The sequence below is a fragment of the Numida meleagris genome, chromosome 2, assembly GCF_002078875.1.
Source record: "Numida meleagris isolate 19003 breed g44 Domestic line chromosome 2, NumMel1.0, whole genome shotgun sequence".
NCBI classification, from domain to species: Eukaryota; Metazoa; Chordata; class Aves; order Galliformes; family Numididae; genus Numida; species Numida meleagris.
The window spans coordinates 73,371,452-73,389,815 of record NC_034410.1 but is presented as its reverse complement, the minus strand read 5'-3'; the positions used below and the strand labels follow the sequence as shown (position 1 = coordinate 73,389,815).

The following is an 18,364-nucleotide window of genomic DNA, read 5'->3' as shown; positions in this document are numbered from 1 at the left end:
ATTTTTTTATAAATGAAACACATAAAGAAAGAAAATTTTGATTGATATTTATAATGATTTATAATTGTAACATAGAATTTATCATCTTTGTGTGTGGACTGGCTTCATTTATTGCTGCAAAAATTCAGTGTTGCTTTCATTGAACATGGAGGACATCCAGAGAATGAGAGGAGGGCTCACGGGAAGATAAAGGTTATTGCTAGGTTAAAGCAGATGGATCTTGCGTAGGAGAATTCTCTCTGTCATGACAAGTTTAACTTACTCCTTAGCCAGAGTTTCAAAGAAAGTGCTAAACATACACAGCTGCTACTGAATCTGTCAGAAGCTAAGACTTAGGCATGGAAATAGCTATAAGAATGCAAAGTACTCTCAAAAAACAGGCACTACTCATATCTAGGTAGCACTGCTGTATATGGTTTTCTTGCCAATCTCTAAATTGGGTTAAGACTCACTGTCTTTCAAACTTCAGTGTTCCCCCTTTTTCCTGGCAACAGAAATGTGAAGATAAATTCAGATATTGCAGTGAACATGACCATACAAAATTCCACAATAAAGCCAACACTTATCAATTTAGAGCATGCTCATCTATTTTCTGCCTGTATTATAAATATGAGGAATGAGTATTTCTTTTCCAGTTCTTGTGTAGCCCGGTAATTTGTTGCCAAAGGAGATCAAGCCACAGATCAGCCAAAGAGCCTGCAGGTCTTTGTTAAATTCATGGAGAGAGCACCTGCTTCTGTCTTTTGACAAAAACAATTAGCCTATTTTGTTGTATTCTAGTGGTTGTAGCAGCATTAGTCTTCCTCTATTCTCCTAGCTGGTCTTTTGTGTAACATACTTGCCATTCAGAACATGTTTCCATCTGCCCCCAGCTAATGAGCAAAAATCAGAGCATCCGCTGGAGTCTTCAAAAGAAGGCTTTCGATAAGGTTTACAACCATTATTGCCTGAATTCAGATGAACAGCTTGTGTATGTCTCATACTTTCAGGATCGATTTACTTTGAACTCAAGGTTTGACAACAGCAGTTTAGTTTGACTTTTTCTGACCTTGCATGTGTTAAGCTGTAATGTCCTTGAGAATTCCTTGTTATCAAACCTGCTCAAGCTTCACCTTCATTTTTAGATTTCATGATGACAACATATATTGGTAGGAAATCAAATGCATGTTGAGCGTAGCTAATTTAATTGTGTCCTTTAATTCTTGCTTATTGCATGGAAACTGAATTTTCATCTGTTTGACATTACACACAACCTTAAATTAGATCTAACATAACTACCTATATTTTTCTTAAACAGTGTACAGCTGCATCTGGACACATCCAATGTTCATAAAAGATTTTTTTTTTTTTATTTTATATCATAGATCCTCTTGAGATAAGTTTGTCCCCTTAAAGTTTTCAGAAAATATTTTCTTTCTCTTTTGGGGATTTTTGGTTTATTAATTATCCCTTGATTAGGGTGAGTTGTAACTTGAAAAATATTAAGTCCCTGAGGAACACAGAAGAGTAAGAAAGAAGACCCTGGTAATTACAGACCTGTTTGTCTCACTTCAGTGCCTGGTAAAATTATGGAGAAGATTTTTCTGGGAGTTATTGAAAAATACCTGAAAGACAATGCAATTATTGGGCACAGCCAGCAGGCATTTGTAAGGCAAAAGTCCTGTTTAATGAACTTAATCTCCTTTTATGACAAGATTACAGACCTAGTTGACCAAAAGAAGCCAGCTGATGTAATATTTTTGGATTTCAGCAAAACTTTCAATAGAGTTTCTCATTCTAGTGGGCAAAATGTCCAGCATACAGCTAGACAAACAAATAGTGAAGTAGGTGGACAGTTGGCTGATGGGTCGGGCTTAAGGGTTATAGTAAGTGAGGTTACATCAAGCTGGCAGCCAGGCAGTTGTGGGGTTCTGTAGGGACCAGTCTTCTTAAATGTTTTCATCAATGACTTGGATGCAGGACTTGAATGTATACAAAGTAAGTTTGCAGACAATGCTACATTGGGAAAAGTTGTTGACACCTTTGAAGATAGAGCAGGCCTCAAAGAGAGACCTTGACAAATTGGAGGGTTGGGCGATCACCAGTTACAAGAGGTTTAACGCATGCAAGTGACAAATTCTGCACTTGGGGATGGGGCAACCCTGGACAAGGTTGGGGAAAGAGGCAGCTGGAGGACAGGAAGCTGGAGAGCAGCCCCAAGAAAGGGATGTGGGTGTTCTAATTGGTGGCAATTTGAATATGAGGCAGCAGTGTGCCCTAGCAGCCCAAGGGGCCAACCATACCCTGGGGTGCACCCGGCCCAGGACTGCCAGCCTGGCAGGGGGAGTGGCTTTCTCCTCTGCTCTGCACTGTGCAGCCTCACCTCCAGCACTGTGTGCCTTTGGGTGCCACAATTTAGGAAGGACATAAAACTATGAGAGAGCATCCAAAGGAGGGCTATGAAGATGGGGAAGGATATAAAGAGCAAGACACATAAGGAGCAGCTGAGGTCCCTGGGTTTGCTCAGCCTATAGCAGAGGAGCTGAGGGGAGGCCTCATGGCGGCTGCAGCTCCTCACAGGGAGTGGAGGGGCAGCGCTGAGCTCTGCTCTCTGTGACGGCGACAGGACCCGAGGGAACAGCATGGAACTGCGTCAGGGGAGGGGCAGGTGGGTTGGGGAAAGGTTCTTCACCAGGGGGCGGTAGGCATGGAACAGGCTGCCCAGGGCAGTGGGCTCAGTGCCAAGTGCTGTGGAGTGTTTGGACGGTGCCCTCAGACACAGGGTTTGGATTTTGGGTGATGCTGTGTGGAGCCAGGAGTTGGACTCAAGATCCTTGTGGGTCCCTGCCCTCTCAAGATATTCTGTGATTCTATGATCTTTCTGTTCATGGGCCACCCAAAATCACACTTTAGATGTAAATCTCAAATTAAGATGTATTATCAAAATTGAAATGATTGAGTAAATCAAAACATGTTGCTTGCCCTTATCAGATGAGATTGCAAATGTTGCTGCTAAGGAGTCCAAATTTAAAATTTGGTCCTCAGACAATAATCTTGATTTTTAATAAACGTTTTTAAAAGAGCCCAGAATTCAGGAAAGCTGTACAAAATCTCCTTAATGGTACATCAAAAGAATGTACAGGAGAAGCTCATGTATTTAGTATTGTTAAGGAGATGTCAGAAAAGCAAGTGAATACAATATCATAAACAAAGAATTTCAGTGTCTGTAAAGTACTGTATCACCCTATACCTGCAGAAATTCTGTTTCTAGCCTCTAAACTAAGCTTGCTTGGTTTTGAGCAATCAGTTGTGGACTTGTCAGAGATTCAGAGACAGCTTTTTTTATCAGGCTTTGAAAAAACAGTTACCGTAACTTCATTCCTTTCTGGGTGCAACTGTCTCTAGTATGTATGGTCATTACTGAGGGTCTGCAGTATTTGGCTTCCCATTTGTGCTTGAATGTTGACATTTCCAAAGTTTGACTTCTGCTTTTTTATTTATTTTCCTGGGGCTTGTCCCAGGAGGTCAAATCCCTTCATATATGTTATTGACAAACTGGAATCCTTTGAAGATTACTCTGTTGAAGGCACTGAAAAACAGAAGTCAGAAAGTTTCTCTTCTGAAACAGAAGAGGTAAAAGCATGCTTATGGGCAGAAAAGAAATGACAGTGTATATTATTCACAGGTTATGTAGGCAGTTTATACAGTGTTTAAGCAATGTTCTCATTTATTGACATTAATTAGTGTTTCTTTCCTAACAGGGAGATTTTGCTCACTTTTCTAAGTCTGCATTTTATGGGGAAGAACAAGTGCTGTTAAATAATGACTTTCACCATGACTTTGGATCATATAATGACTTCTCCTGCTGATTCCCAGGTAATGTCTTGTCATTTCTTGTGTTGTACAACTCCAAGGGCTGTTTCAACCTCACACTTTATGGTAGAGGTGAAAACAGACTCATGGACTGCATGCAGTAGAGGCCTGAACTTCTTCTAAGACTTTGATATATTTCATTACCTTTCCATTTCTTCCTGGATTATTGACCTTTATAATCTTGGCTTTCACCTGATAAATGTTTTTTTAAGTTCATTATTAATGTTTACAATTCTGATGGAATTGATGAAAATTTATATTATCTTCCTGGGTTTGCAGAATAAATCATGACCAGGCAACTGAATTATTCCTGTTACAGATACTAGTGATGTTGATATATTTACTGAATATGAATATTCAATGAAATGAATATAACATAAAAATTAAAGGTATCAATTATTTGTCTGCTTAACTTCTGAGCAAAAAATCAGGTTTGTTAACTTGCTTACTCACACTTCCCCTTCTTCGGGTGACACATACTACTAGCTGCCAAAATACAAAACTTCCTAGAAAGAATTAAAATCATCACAACAAAAAAAATTGCATAATTAAAAGTAAATGACCATAAATTAAGTTTATTTTGAATTCCTTCAATGTGTTTTTCAAAGCTGAGGCTTCAAAGCTAAGGTAGACACAAAATCTTGGATCAAAATGGTCTGATTGTTTAAACAGCTGTAGCCCAAGTTTAGGATCAGATGTATCTGTGTGGTTTGACAATTTTTGTTCTTAAAATTGTATAAAATACATAAAATAATTATAAATTTTTCAATCTGTTCTGTTGAGCTGTGGGCTAGATATGAGGTGCATTAAATTGAGAATGAAGGATGGTGGGATTTCAGTACTGCTTGAAGGACCTTGAACACATTGCTGAAGGTCACTGTTCTGGGTTTGTTCATCTTCTAAATAGAAGCCAGTACATCATCTGGAAAAATACACTGAGATTCTATATGAAAAAGATTCATGAGAATATATTGTTTGCTTGTTTATTTTCCTAGCAGTATTTTTGTGTCACAGTTTTATTTATTCTGTGCTAAATTAACTCCTGAATGTTTCTACTCCTCCCACCTCCTATGTGCTGTGATTCAAAGGCTGAGAATTGTGAAAATCTTCCAATCTTGTCTTTACTAAAAGAGCTGGCAGAATAGGAACTTGACAGGAATGCAGACCTAACAGCAGAGTAACGAGGCTAATAGGGACAAGTAGCAGGAAGCGAATTGAGGAATGAAGTCCCTGCTAATGTAAAAGCAGTAATGTGTGTTGATCTGTAATGAGCTCAGGCTCCTGGAATTGATCGTAATGGTGTGTTGCAGAGAAAAAGTGTTGCTGCTTGTGGTGCTAGTCACAGGTCAGAAATATTTACATTCTTTAGTACCACTTGCCTATCTTATATCCTTTACACTTTCCACAGAACTGCTATCCAGGATATAAATGTCCAGTTTTGTATGCGTTTTCTATCTCATGTGTCCATAAACGAACCAGCTGCAAATCTGAGGAGTGATGCTTTACTAATTGTTCAGTCAGCAGAGTGCAGCTGAAACAATGACTAAGACATATCTTAAGTTCTCAATATCCATCCAGAGGTTGAACAGCCTTGCAATTTACCAATGTGAAAATAGTTAGCTATTTCTCTGAAGGCCATTTGAGCAAAAAAACCCTTTAATTGCTTCTGATCCCATAGCTCAGAACTGCCCTATTTATTCTCTGAATCACTTAAAATTCTCCCTGACATCTCCAGTGTCTGCTAAAGATGAAGCTAGTAAAAACAGTTGTTCTTTTACATCACAGACAGTAGCATATTGTCAAACTAGAGAGGGAGAGTAAAATAGAGCCACATTACTTATTATATTTAGTTTCTAAAGATGCAATTCCACTTCTTTCTGTGGAACTATAGCAATACATACCTGTGAGAGATGCATAGTTTTCAATCAGTGGAGCATGGCTTGCAATCAGGGACAGAAGTTATAAGGAATTACTGCTTAATTGTTTTTGTAGAAAATAATTTACTAAAACAGATCTCAGATGAGATATCTGGAGTCTTGTGGGAGAATTTTGGTTTTATTCAAAACTGAGTACCAGACCCTTGTCTGAGGGCTCAACTGTAATGGTGAATCTGGTCATAACATCAAGTAAGAAAAGTTTGTAGTTTGGGAAAGGAACAACTCTGTAGAATATTATCTGAAGCCCAAAGGACTTCTCTGGATAGACAGCTTTATGCACTGATTTTTAAAAGGGTATACTTATGAGAAGGGAACTTCTGCAGTCTGTACCAAAGTCTTTGAGATTCATAGGAATGTATGACTTAACTTCAAAAAGTTTCAGAGTTAGTTTTAGAGTATGTAAATGTTTCTGATGTTTTGACTGTAATTAAAAACTTTTAGTGTAATTTCATTCAACCAAGTGGAAGAAATGGTGAAAACACTCTAAGCAAAATAACATCAGTAACTGATCGAGGAAATCCTCATTTTAGAGACACTGTTATAACAAGCTGTCTCCAATTATTATTTTGGCTTACGATATACAGGAAGATTTAAAAAAAAAAAAAAGTGGCTTCCATCATCCCTTGCAATGACACAATGGGAGCTATGGAGAGAGACTTTTTTTTTTTTAATCCCTGCAGGGAGTAACCTATCTTTTGATTCAGTAGTCAGGGACAAGCTAATGTTAAACAATCAGAAATAGCTAAGTAAATGACTTTTCTGAGCTAGACTGTGAACTTCCACCATGTGCTAGAAATACACTCCAGAAATATATTCTGTCTCTTAAGGCTCTGTGCTGTGCTGTTAGTTCTTCAGTGTTGAAACAGCTAAATGCATGGCATAAACAAAGCATATTAATACATAGAAAAAGTAGAATATTTATTTCTTTTCTTCAAGGAGTAACTTCACACTCACTATGAACAACTCATAGAAGATGACAGAGCACTGCATTCTTTGTAAACATATAAATAAAAACATGGGGGGTTATGTCTCAGCTTTGTTTTGGCAGTTTCCTTTATATATCTGCTAAGCCCTATCTGTTTTCATTGAAGGTATTTTTCAAGGTAAAATAAAGAGAGATTCTCCTGTTTTATCACTAGGGAGCTGTTGCAAGTAAGGGTTCAGGTACAGGAATGAGAACTGATTTTATTAGATGATGTTTTATATGTCATTAGTCAGTGAGAAACATGGGAATAGAGATCAGCCAGTCCAGGGTTAGAGAGGAATTATGGTTCAGGGGAAGAAATGTTAAGGATTTTATGTTACATGGCTTAGTGTCTAGATTTGAAAAGTATTTAGAAGCAGAAAGATATAAGTAGTCCTTTAATCTCTCATTGAAATAAATGGAAAGAGACTCCTAGGAATATATGACAACTCTCATAGGTGTGATTCCCTTGCCTTGAGTGACCTAGATGGTTAAGTTATTTTTCAAAGTTACTTGGGCAGTTAGCAGTCCTACCACTTGGACCACATTTTTCAAGATATATGTAGCTAAACATCTTGAGCTGCAGTTGAGTCACTTTGAAAGATATGCTTTTATGTAAAATGGGCTATGTTCATTAGAGGAGAGGCTAGATTATCTAGAGAAACATGGGCCTCAACATGTTTATGGAATTACTCACCAGAATAGGCTTAAATTGGTTGCGTCCCTCAAAAAAAAGGAAGAAACCTCCAAAATAAGGAATACTGTTTCAACAGCTTGAAACAAGCTAAACTCTCGGGTACACCATGCTCATAGGCCTATTGAGTTTTTGGATGGAAACTACAAAAAGCAAATGTAGTAAAAATCTGTGTACTGTGGAGAGCAATGAAACTGCTCGATTGCCAGCTGATAATACTCTACATGACAGTATATAAATTATTAGTCTTAAGGCATTTTTTTATTATTATTTATAAGACAGGGTTGTTAATGGTCATTTTGAGGAGTCTGGTGAGGGTGACTGCTTTATTAAGGAGATTAGTGTAAGAAAAAACAAATTCCAGATGGTAGGAACTGGTTAATTTAGTCCAACAAACAAAAGCAAAATGTTGACACTGGCTTGGACCTGTGGGGGAATTTTGTTTCTATTTACATAGTTTGACTGCAGTAGATATTGTCTCCAAGCAGAAACCAGACTATACTGTGTAAACAGAGAGTTGCCAAATAGTTGATAACAGATAACTGACTGCACCAGACTTGCCTGACGCATTCATTAGACTGAACTTTTGGAATGAAATTCCTGATTTAGCTTTTTGGAGGTGTCTTGTTGACACTGAAAGTGTGATTGAACAGCTACACAATGACTTAGCTGGTTGTTCTAAGGGAATTATTTGAACACGAGATAGTTGAATCAGGGAAATATCAATAACCTTTCACTTAGAAGTGCTATACTAGCCCTGCCTATGCTGAGGATTTTTCTGAAGAAGTGAAATATATTGGTACCCTAAAAGGCAAGTATTGTTGCTGTTTTTTGTGAGAAATACAACCCTGTAGTCCATAAAAAGGAAAGAAGAAATTCAAAAAGTTTATCAGTTTTCTATTTCATGTAGAATGAGGTTGATTCTTTTGATCTTGGGAGAGATATAGCACTGTTAGAAGCCGGGAAAGTCATTTAACTGCTGATTTTTAACACGTTCGATACATACAGTCATATAATCATAGAATATCCCAAGTTTAAAGGACACACGAGGATCATCGAGTCCTAGAATTCAGCAGAGCACAACCAACACAAGAGGTCAACCGTTTAAAATACATCAACACTTATCATAACGCAGGTACATTTCTTGAAAAATTATGGTTGGTTAAATTATGCTTTTCTACAGTAGTAATTTCAATTAATTTTCTTCACCTATTGACTTAACCATCAAATGGAGAATAGAAACTGTAACTGGAAAATCAAAATAAACATCTATCAAAATTTGCATTAAGGTTTTATAAATGATCGGTCAATAATAGACCCAGCATATTTTTAATAAAGTGCCATTAGAGACTCCTAGAAATCCATGCATAATTTATAACAATGTATTGCTTATAACCACATATAGCATATACTATCAACGTCTGTGACATGCTTAGGACTGCTATTAAGAGTCTCTTAGCTATTCATGAACTATTTGTAAATGGGATAATAAATAATACATGCCCAACCCTTTTATTTATTCCCAGTGACATCATCTTTGTCACCATCAGCCAATTACTCACTATTGTAACTGTTACTCCTTTTCTGTAAATAGATTCTAGACCCTTCCAGTACTGTGTAGCTTCGTTTTAGCTGGAAGTTTGTTTAGAAATAGCTTGTACATTTCCTGCTGTACTAAGATGTTCCCAGTCCTCAGATGAAGTGTTTCTGTGAAGTCAAATTCTATCGTCACTTTTCTTCTGCATTGTGGGATGGTGTGTAACTATAAATACTGTTTTAGTCACTGCAAAGTGGCTGGTAGAGTTCTTCCCAACACTGATAGAGATTTTGTACATATCCACAATAAGATATTTATCATTATCTCAAAATCATGACTTTTTATCTTCCACTTAGCATAAATTGTCTATTTAATGATTTGAATGCTATTTTTCTGCTTTTGTCTTATTTTTGACAGTCTTTGTATAGTAAAGTTTTCTTCCTGATCTAGCCTTTCTTCCCTCTGTTATCCTTAATATAACCAGCACCATCTCCTCCAAGTTCCTCTGCTGATTACATCTTCTAGTTCTCCCCAGCTGGTACTTTCAGATCCCAGGAGCTGAAAAAAATGTTGCAATTACCCCTCCACCCCCCAAAATAATAACAACAAAAAAAGAGACCCTGCCTTGAAGCAGCTTCAGTGATGAAATTGCACTGTGAAAATGAAAATGAGGGCTCGCATTCAGTTCATTCTGAAGTCCCTGTTGGGCAGCAGAAGGGACATTTAATCCTTCAAACTGGATTATCTTCCATCTGCTGGTGTACTGGTAAAAAAAAGTCAACAGATCATTAGCAACATCCTGAGGAAGGTAATTTCTCTAAGAATAAGTGTTAAATCCCAGATCGTGAACAATGGTGGCTTTTAAAAATTATTTTTATTTTTAAATTTATATTTTATTTGGGGTAGTTATAGCAAAACATTATAGAGAAATTATAAGTAAACAGTCTGTTTACACTCATTTAAAGTTTGATTTTACTGCTGCCTAAATTAAATTAATTTCAGTGCTAAATCACATGCAAAGAATTGAGCCAATCCCCAGTCTTTCAGAAAAACACAGTGCTCTGATGTATGTCCACAGGTAAAATCCATGGTGCCCAGTTCAGGTGTTACTGCTTTGATCTGTCACTCTGCTCCTTTGTTGTACATTCCTAACACAGATTCAACAGAAAGAAATTTCTGTTCACAATTTTGATATAGTGGTATAAAATTGTCATTTTAGATGAATCTGCTTTCACAGGTGGTTCAAGCGAAATTCCAGGGGTGACTTAAGTAGAGACAGTCATTTTCAGCTGCATTTTGCCTTGGGCAATAGCACAGACAGCTGGAAATAACAGTGCTTAGCTGCGACCATTAGGTGCGTGGCCTGTCCTTGGTCCTGTGTATGTCCTTGCTGCTTCAGTTCTATCTTAACACCTCATTCTTTCTTAGATATATCAGAGGCCATACATCCCCCTTTTAATTCCAGAACGTGACCTTCGAAATCAAGGTTGTACATTCTGCTTTGAAGAATGATTAGAAGATTCAGTTGCAGGAGAGATTTTGCCTATTTTACTAATTACCTGTGGGGAATGAGTCTCAGACTTCAGAGTTTGGAAGTGTGAGGCTTTGTTATATCAATTAAAGGCCTAGATTCTGTGATAAGGTTATGGTACCCGGCTCATAAAGTCCGATGCATGGTCAAGGTAGCAGATTAGCATCCTGTCTCTCATGATAAACTCCTCAGTATCCAAAAGTATATTATTATTAGACACTCATTATTAGCAGTCTTCTCTTAGTTTTGGACAGAGGGCAAGAACGAAGTAACAGTGGGTGGGTCCAAATAATCATTGCAACTGAGTAATAGTTATATTGCAACAGGTTTTTTAAAAAATAGTTCACAAATGGCAGAATAGACATAGCACTGTTAGAGTAGCAAATCAGGAACAGAATCAGAACACCCATTATTCCCAACTGTTTCCAGTTTTATTAGAGAATTAATGTGAAATATTGCTCTCCTGCTTTCCTTTCAGGCAGGCTTGTGCTCAGCAGACTGTACTCTACCCTTGCTCTGGTGGGCACAGAATACCTTATGGCTTCTAACGTATGGCTGAATGGCCATTGTGATTTCTCTAGTGAAGCTGACTGAAAGCAAAAGTAAGCCATGAGCAGAGGATAAAGTTCATGATTTTATTGGTGGGTGAACCTTTGCGGCACTTATTTAAAAATGGCACAGAGCAGAGCAAAAGTAGCCGCACCATGCCTTGTTCTGAGATATAGCTGGCCTGAATCAGTGTTGCTCAGACACTGGAAGGTTTAGTTACTCCATTAGCTGGCAGAATTGCTTGAAGATCTACTAAACCATTTTGTAGTGCTCTGATGTATGACTTCAGGATTAATATCTACAGTGACACCTTTTTTGTATTAAGTCAGATTGTCCAGCAGCAATTCCATACTCCAGACTTCTGCTCCAGGGAAATCTCTAGGCAGTACTGGAGGAAACTGTGAATTACTTTGTAAATGGGCTTGGATATGATTGTTAGAATTTTTTTTTGTGTGTAAACCAAATTTATTTCTAATTCAGAGAAGTCTAAATAATAAATAGCAAGAACAGATCACAGCTGAACCTTTCTAGTGGCTTCAGCCTCAGGAGATGCACTTCTGTGGAGGAAACAAAAACATAGTGAAAACCCTGAAAGCTGACACAGCACTCTTTTTACTTCTAGGCTTAATGTGAACGGAAGCATTTGTGGTTTACTGACATAAAATAGGCCAAGTATTAAAACATAATTAATTACACACATTTTCTATACTGCATCCCCAAACCCTGTGGCTGAATGAATTCTGTTAGGTATAGACACTGTTTTTCTGGCTTCAGAGTTCTATTTTGTCAACAGACAGTACACGCAGTTCCTCAGATCTCTGGACTGATAACACACATCTGTCCTATCTTCATGTGCTCTGTCTACTGAGATGCATTTTCTTTATCTGTTTTGTGACAGATATGTAATTGCCTTTAGCTTATTATTCCTCAGAACTGAAAACAGGTTTTGTATGTGTTATAGCACTTCCCTAGCAACAGTTCAACCAGCCTATAACAACGCATTCATTGCAGTCGAATGCAGAAGTATTAAGGGTGAGATTGTTTCTCATGGACATTGTCCCAAAAGAGGGAACAGTTGCACAATGGCATAAATATGCTCCCGTTGCAGTTTTCTGCTTCTCGGTGTGTTTGCTGCACAGCAAGAAGATTTCAGGGCAGGGGAAGTACCTAAAAGCTTCCTCTCCTACTAAGCACCACCCACTGCCCTGAACCTGCACCCCAGGCTGAGCTCCACTAAGTGACTGGTCAGGCTCTCACCACTTTCACAAGGGCAGCACTTCAACCTCCTGCAAGCACAGCCAACCCAATGCTTGTCAGCTCATCTTGCCACTACCCTCTAAGTAGATCTCTGAAGACTCTGCCCCAAGAGCAGAAATTGGGGAGTTGGCAGACAGCACCCTTCTCAGCCTAGTCTCAAGTCTGGAGGGTGCTCTGGGGAACCAAGGCTCATTAGTGCCTCTCCCCCAAGCACAACTACTTCTCTCTCACACAGAGCAAAGGCATTCAGTTATTTATAAACCGTTGTATGCGTAATACCGGCATGTATACATCTGTGCCTATTTGTGGCCTTCTCTTTATGTTTTGCAGTTACCCAGTCCTTGGGGCTCTTTGGTGCACACCCAAGAGTACATCCTTACTTGTGTTGCCCTGGGCTGTTGCTCAGCCTGCCATGTATAAAAGATTCCTTTCAGTGAATGGCTTCCAGGCCTTGCTGTTTTTTGCGGAGTTAAGTGAGTGCCATAGAATTATCCCCAGTGTTCTGCCCCTTCTGCTCAGTGGAGATGATCAAAAACTGTTCGCAAAACATAACTTCTTGTCATTAATGTGTTGAATTTTTGGAGCATTTCAGCTGGCTCCACTACTGAGTTCTCATCTGTTGTAACTTCTCCTCCTGGGCAGAAGAAAACCAAAAGGCCAGCCTTTGGACTGGGAGCCAATGGATTAATTTTGTTTTCCAAGTGTCAAGTGTTGCAAGACAAAGAGATTTTGTAATAGTGCTCGACTTCTTACAGCCTTTACGAACAGCCTCACTTATTAAAATTATTGTTTCCACAACTCATCTAGAGAATTAAAAGCTCTAGTTTGCTCTATCTAAACAGAAACCTCACTGCTAGAGAAATGATCTTGTGAAACAGCTCCAAGCTCTTAGTTCCTATTTTTACCACCAAATTTGCCTGCAGCTGCCAGTTTGAATTACTTCCATCTTTTCTGTGCTCAGAACAACGAAGGGAGCAGAGAAAGGAGAAAAAAAGAGAATCCGTAGAGATTTTGATTCTTTAAGAAGTAATAAGAATTTTCATTTCTGAAAATTGGTAAGCAAATGGACAGAACAATGGATACTTTCCTACATTTGTCCTTGTTGGTTCCTTCCTTTACATCATGTAACCAACTGGCTCATAACCATTGCGCTATAAATTCATAGACTATCTAGGACAAAAATGCAAGTTAGTTTCCAGCAGTGATCTTATTTGACTCTTATGCATCATTGATTTTTGCAAGGTCAAAGAGTTTGCAATTTGGAAAAAAATCTTTCCACATCCTTATTTAAGAATTCAAAAACAAAGTTTGGGATTATAAATCTAGCAGTTATGCTTTTAATGATTTGTGTGATGAAGAAAAGGTATAGCATGAAATGGTGTGGGGCAAACACTGTAGTTTTGATTTATAGAGTCTGATGTGTGTTGACCTCACTCTGTCTACAAAGCAAAGGAGTGTGGGCTTGTCTCGTCATATCACTAGTATTACAGTGATCAGTCTACTGTAATTTTTATCTGTTTTCTGAGAAACAGGCAGTCTAGTGTTTCTCATTCCTTTATCTTCTGTGACCTAAAAGATTATATTAAAATAATTGAGTACTGATTGATAACTTGATGGTTATACTTAAAAGAAAGTGCATTTTATTATATATTACTGTCAGTTTAAAAAAAAAAAAAAAAGGAAAATGCAGTGGAATTTCAGGAGTTTTACAGCAAGTCTCTCTCAAGCTTGATCATGCCATGTATTAAATTGGGTTCCTGCATTTTCCCAACTGTGCTACAGAAAGAGAACCGATTTAAGGTTCTCTCTCATGATGCATTCACAGTAAGGATGTTCAATAACTGCTATTTTTTTTTCTCCAAATTCCCCCCATGTGACTATGCTAAAAATAACTCTGCCTGTGATTTCTGGCTCTGTAGATTTTCTATATTTAGGGTAAGAGGATGAAGTAGGGGCTTGGAGTAAAACTGATTACTCCGTAGAGAGTGTCTCTCTCAATAAATCTCATATAAAGAAATAGATACTAATTGACAGAATTAACTTGAGTTAATACTGGTTTTCACATCCTAATAACATGTTCTATATTCAGACAGACTGGGAAAAGTAGATCTCTTCAGAATCCTTCGAACTTCACTTCTAATTACTTCTATTTTAAATACGTAAATTTAGATGAAAGGTGGAAATAGGAAACTGTTTACCGCATACATTTATCTTCTTTCCTTGGAGAATCAAGTAAGGTTTAAAGCAAAAAGTAGATTCTCTATCACCAAGAAAACTGGTTGACCTATACCAATAGTACATACATGTTGAAGTGCAAAGTAATGTCTTTTTCATGATGTTCAGGGTTGGGGATATTGTTTAGTTGTTGGTAGTTTTACAAAATGAGGCACTGGAAAAAAATGATGTTAATGAGCCTTTTAAAATCTGTAAAAAGAAGGGCTATGTGGATGAGTGCCTGGGAACATTAATGCAAAAGGAACGAGACACAGCAGGCAACAGTGAAGAAAATAAAATATCACTTGGTGAGAAACAGATTTACCAACAAATAGCCAAGTGATTTCAGATGGGGAGAATTTTGCTTTCTTAAGTTCCTGCTGAACTGACCATCAACCTGAGGCTTTACATTTTGACATGGTTGATTTCTTGCCACTAATTTAATAAAAGCTGAGACTAGGCAGAAGCATGTCTGAGGGCTAATTGGGAATACAATCTGCTTGACAAAATGTATCTACCCCCACTAAAGTCAGTGGAAGACTATTGATCTGAGTTGGGAAGAATCCATCTCCTCTTTTAGACAAAATATTTTTTTGATCCCAGGAATTTGCTTTTCATAGGATACTGGCGTCTAACAAGTGAAAATATGGTGTCCAAATGTAATTTATACTGGTGTGTATGATAATCTCATGCAGTGTTGAGGAATGTATTGGGAAAAATGTAAACACTAAAGTTCTTGCACGTGGCCAATGTAATATAAAGGAGTCTCACTACAAATGAAAAGCATAGACATGCATGTTTGTTTTACTAGTAACTTTTGTATTTTTATACTGATATATCCACCTGCTGGATAATATCAATTTTCAAATAGAACTCCAGTGTTGATTTCTCTAGATAATACTTTCTAATGCTATTCAGTGTTATACACATGCAAAACCAATGAATTTTGAATATTGTGAAAACTAAGGAGAGGTATATATGTATTTATATATGTATATATACATATACACACATAAAACATGCAATACATTTAGTGTTGTGATTTCTCCATTGTTAGTATCTGTCAGAGCTTGTCTGTCATCTCTTGTGTTGCCTTATGAGACAATTATTAGAGAAAGTAACACAGCATTAATCAAACGGTCTTTATGATCATTCATTTGTGAGGAAGCTCGGCTGAATAATGAATCCATTCTTCCTTTTTTGTACTTTGCTATTATGTATGCTTGAAAAAGTGGAAAGTAAATCTAGATTGTGTGCAAAACCGGAGGTCTGGAGCACAGTTGTGCTTCAAATCCATTGGCATATCCACACTGGCTTTAGGAGCCTCAGATGTGTAGGCTAGGAGGTGCTATTTTCATAAAGTAGAAACTGACAAGAAACAAGAGGTAGCAATATGAGGGCTAAGAAAAGACAATCTTTGCAACCTTCCCATGGGACACAGAGAGAGAAAGCTGCATCAAGAACACACTGCTTTTCTATTCTTTTTGTTTGTATCCTGGGTCATATTACTTTTCAACATAATTGTTAACATATTAGCCAGACCTTTCTGATCTTTTTTCTTTTCTTGAACTAACATTCCTGTCTCATACTAAATTTAATAGTAGTTCGGAGTGTGTCATATTTGAAGCTCTGCAAATGATTACAAAATCTTGAATGCAATCCTTACATAGAATACCATCACTGAAAGTCATATGCCTAGGAGAAAAGTGGTTTTAGATGCTGGTTTATACCGCTCAAAACCATTTTGATATCATAGAATCATAGAATGCTTTGTGTTGGAAGGGACCTTAAAGATCACCCAGTTCCAGCCTCCTGCCCATGGGCAGGACTGCAACCCACCAGATCAGGCTGCTCAGGGCCCATCCAACCTTGGCTTCAGTGCCTCCAGAGATGGGGCATCCATGGATTCTCTGAGAATTCTGTTCCAGTGCCTCATCACTCTCTGAGAAAAAATTTTAGCCAAACATCTAATCTAAGTCTCCCCTCTTTTAGTTTAAAGTCATTCCCCTTTGTCCTATCACTTAAGATTCGATCTCCGTCCTGCTTATAAGATCCCCTTAAGGGCTGGAAAGCCTCAGTGAGATCTCCCCAGAAGCTACTCTTCTCCAGACTGAATAAGCCCAGTTCCCTCATCCTTTCTTCACTGGAGAAGTGCTCCAGCCCTCTGATCATCTTCATGGCCCTCCTCTGGACTCACTCCAGTATCGTAGAACTATTGCTCTCAAGTGCCAAAAATATGAGAGCCAGTAATGAATCTTACATTTTTATTTTAATAGCTTCTCAGAGGACAAGATGAGGAGGAGTTATATTAATTTTACAGAAGATACTGAAGTCCAAGCAAACATCAGTGTGTGCAAAAGAATTAGGGAACCACACTGAAAAACTATAATAAATGTAGTGCCTCATCTTGAGTTATATAGAGAAATTTAATACACAAATATGTGAGTAGAATATCCAGATCTATGGTGATAACTTTTTGGAAGGATATTGATACTTGTGGCTGTCCATAACTAACTAGCAAAGATTAGGAGGTCCCCAGCATAGCAGGCAGATATCTGATATGAGACTCTCTTTTTTTTTTTGTTTTTTCTTTCTTTCTTTCTTTTTATTTTTTTTTTTGTGTATCATCATATTACACATACACTTGTAGGATGCCTTCTCTTTCTTCTGAAGGATCTGACTGCTGGCAAGTCCCTGGACTATGTTTACCCTCTGACCTTCTATGGCAGCTTCTATGTTTATGCTGTGTTTGGAACCACATACATGGATATAGTTGTCCATGGTTAGATGCCCAGTGGTTAGAGAGTCTTGGATGCTTGGCCAGAAAGCTGGTGGGTATTTAAGTTGAGCAGTCATCCAGTCCTTACCTCAGGCCAATTCCAACCTTTCTTCTCCACTCCATAGAAATGCTTCTGGTTTTTTTCAGAGATAGTTTCTGTATTACTCACCTCTTCCTGTCTCAAAATGGGATTGAGTACTTTTTTTTTTTTTTTGCCCTCAGAAGCATCCACAACTCTTCCTTGAAGTCAGAGAAAAGAGTAAAAATATGTTAGGAACATGTCTTCATTCTGCTTCAGATTACTGAGAACAGAAGTGCAAACAGTCCTGCATTAACTGGAAGAGCTGTGCAGTGTTGCTGTGTCCTCAAGATTTTTCCTCTCCTTCCTGCCTAGCACATCCATTAGCACTGCTAGCAGCTGTGGGTACGCTCTAAGTGATGCTCAAGAAAATGGGTTATGTCACTAAGCACTGTTCCCTCTGTGCTGTTTTTGTCTGGCTCCATTGTTAACTTTGTAATGTACGTGTTCCTGATGGTGCTGTTCTGGCAGTGATCTGTGTCCCAAAAGACTGGGCATACCTCAAGATGCACATAACATCTATGCAGCTGGCTGAGCACACCAGGAATCTTTCTGATCTGCAAACTACCTGGTTAGTTTCCCCCTCTCTCCTCTCTAGCCTGACCATGGTGCCAGTGATGGACTATGAAGTCTTGAAGAAAAACTATCCTACTATATGCAGAAACAGTCTTTTGCCGGAAGTAGTCAATTGCACGTGATTTTTATGAATCATATTCTATTTTACATTAGGTAACTTTCAAGAATTCCTAATCTAGTTCTTGTTGGCATTATCAATTTCTAAGTGGACTCAGAGATAATAGAAATAATCCATTCTTGGAGATGGGGTAGCTTCCATCTCTCCACTTTCTTGGAGATATATGATGATATCATCCCATAGAAAGAGAAAGCAAGCATTATGTAGAACTTACATGGTAGGTGAAGTTTCCATATGTTTGAGAATTCAGCATATTGGAAACAGTGTGACAGATGAT

The 18,364-nt window shown here is 38.1% G+C and overlaps 1 long non-coding RNA gene across 1 annotated transcript in view; it reads left to right on the top strand.

Moving 5' to 3' along the window:
• Positions 1 to 18,364, top strand: part of LOC110393881 — a 57,635-nt gene that overhangs the window by 23,653 nt on the left and 15,618 nt on the right. The window contains exon 2 of the long non-coding RNA XR_002435243.1: positions 3,741 to 3,855. This is a non-coding gene — a long non-coding RNA (uncharacterized LOC110393881). The remainder of the gene's footprint in view (positions 1 to 3,740; positions 3,856 to 18,364) is intronic.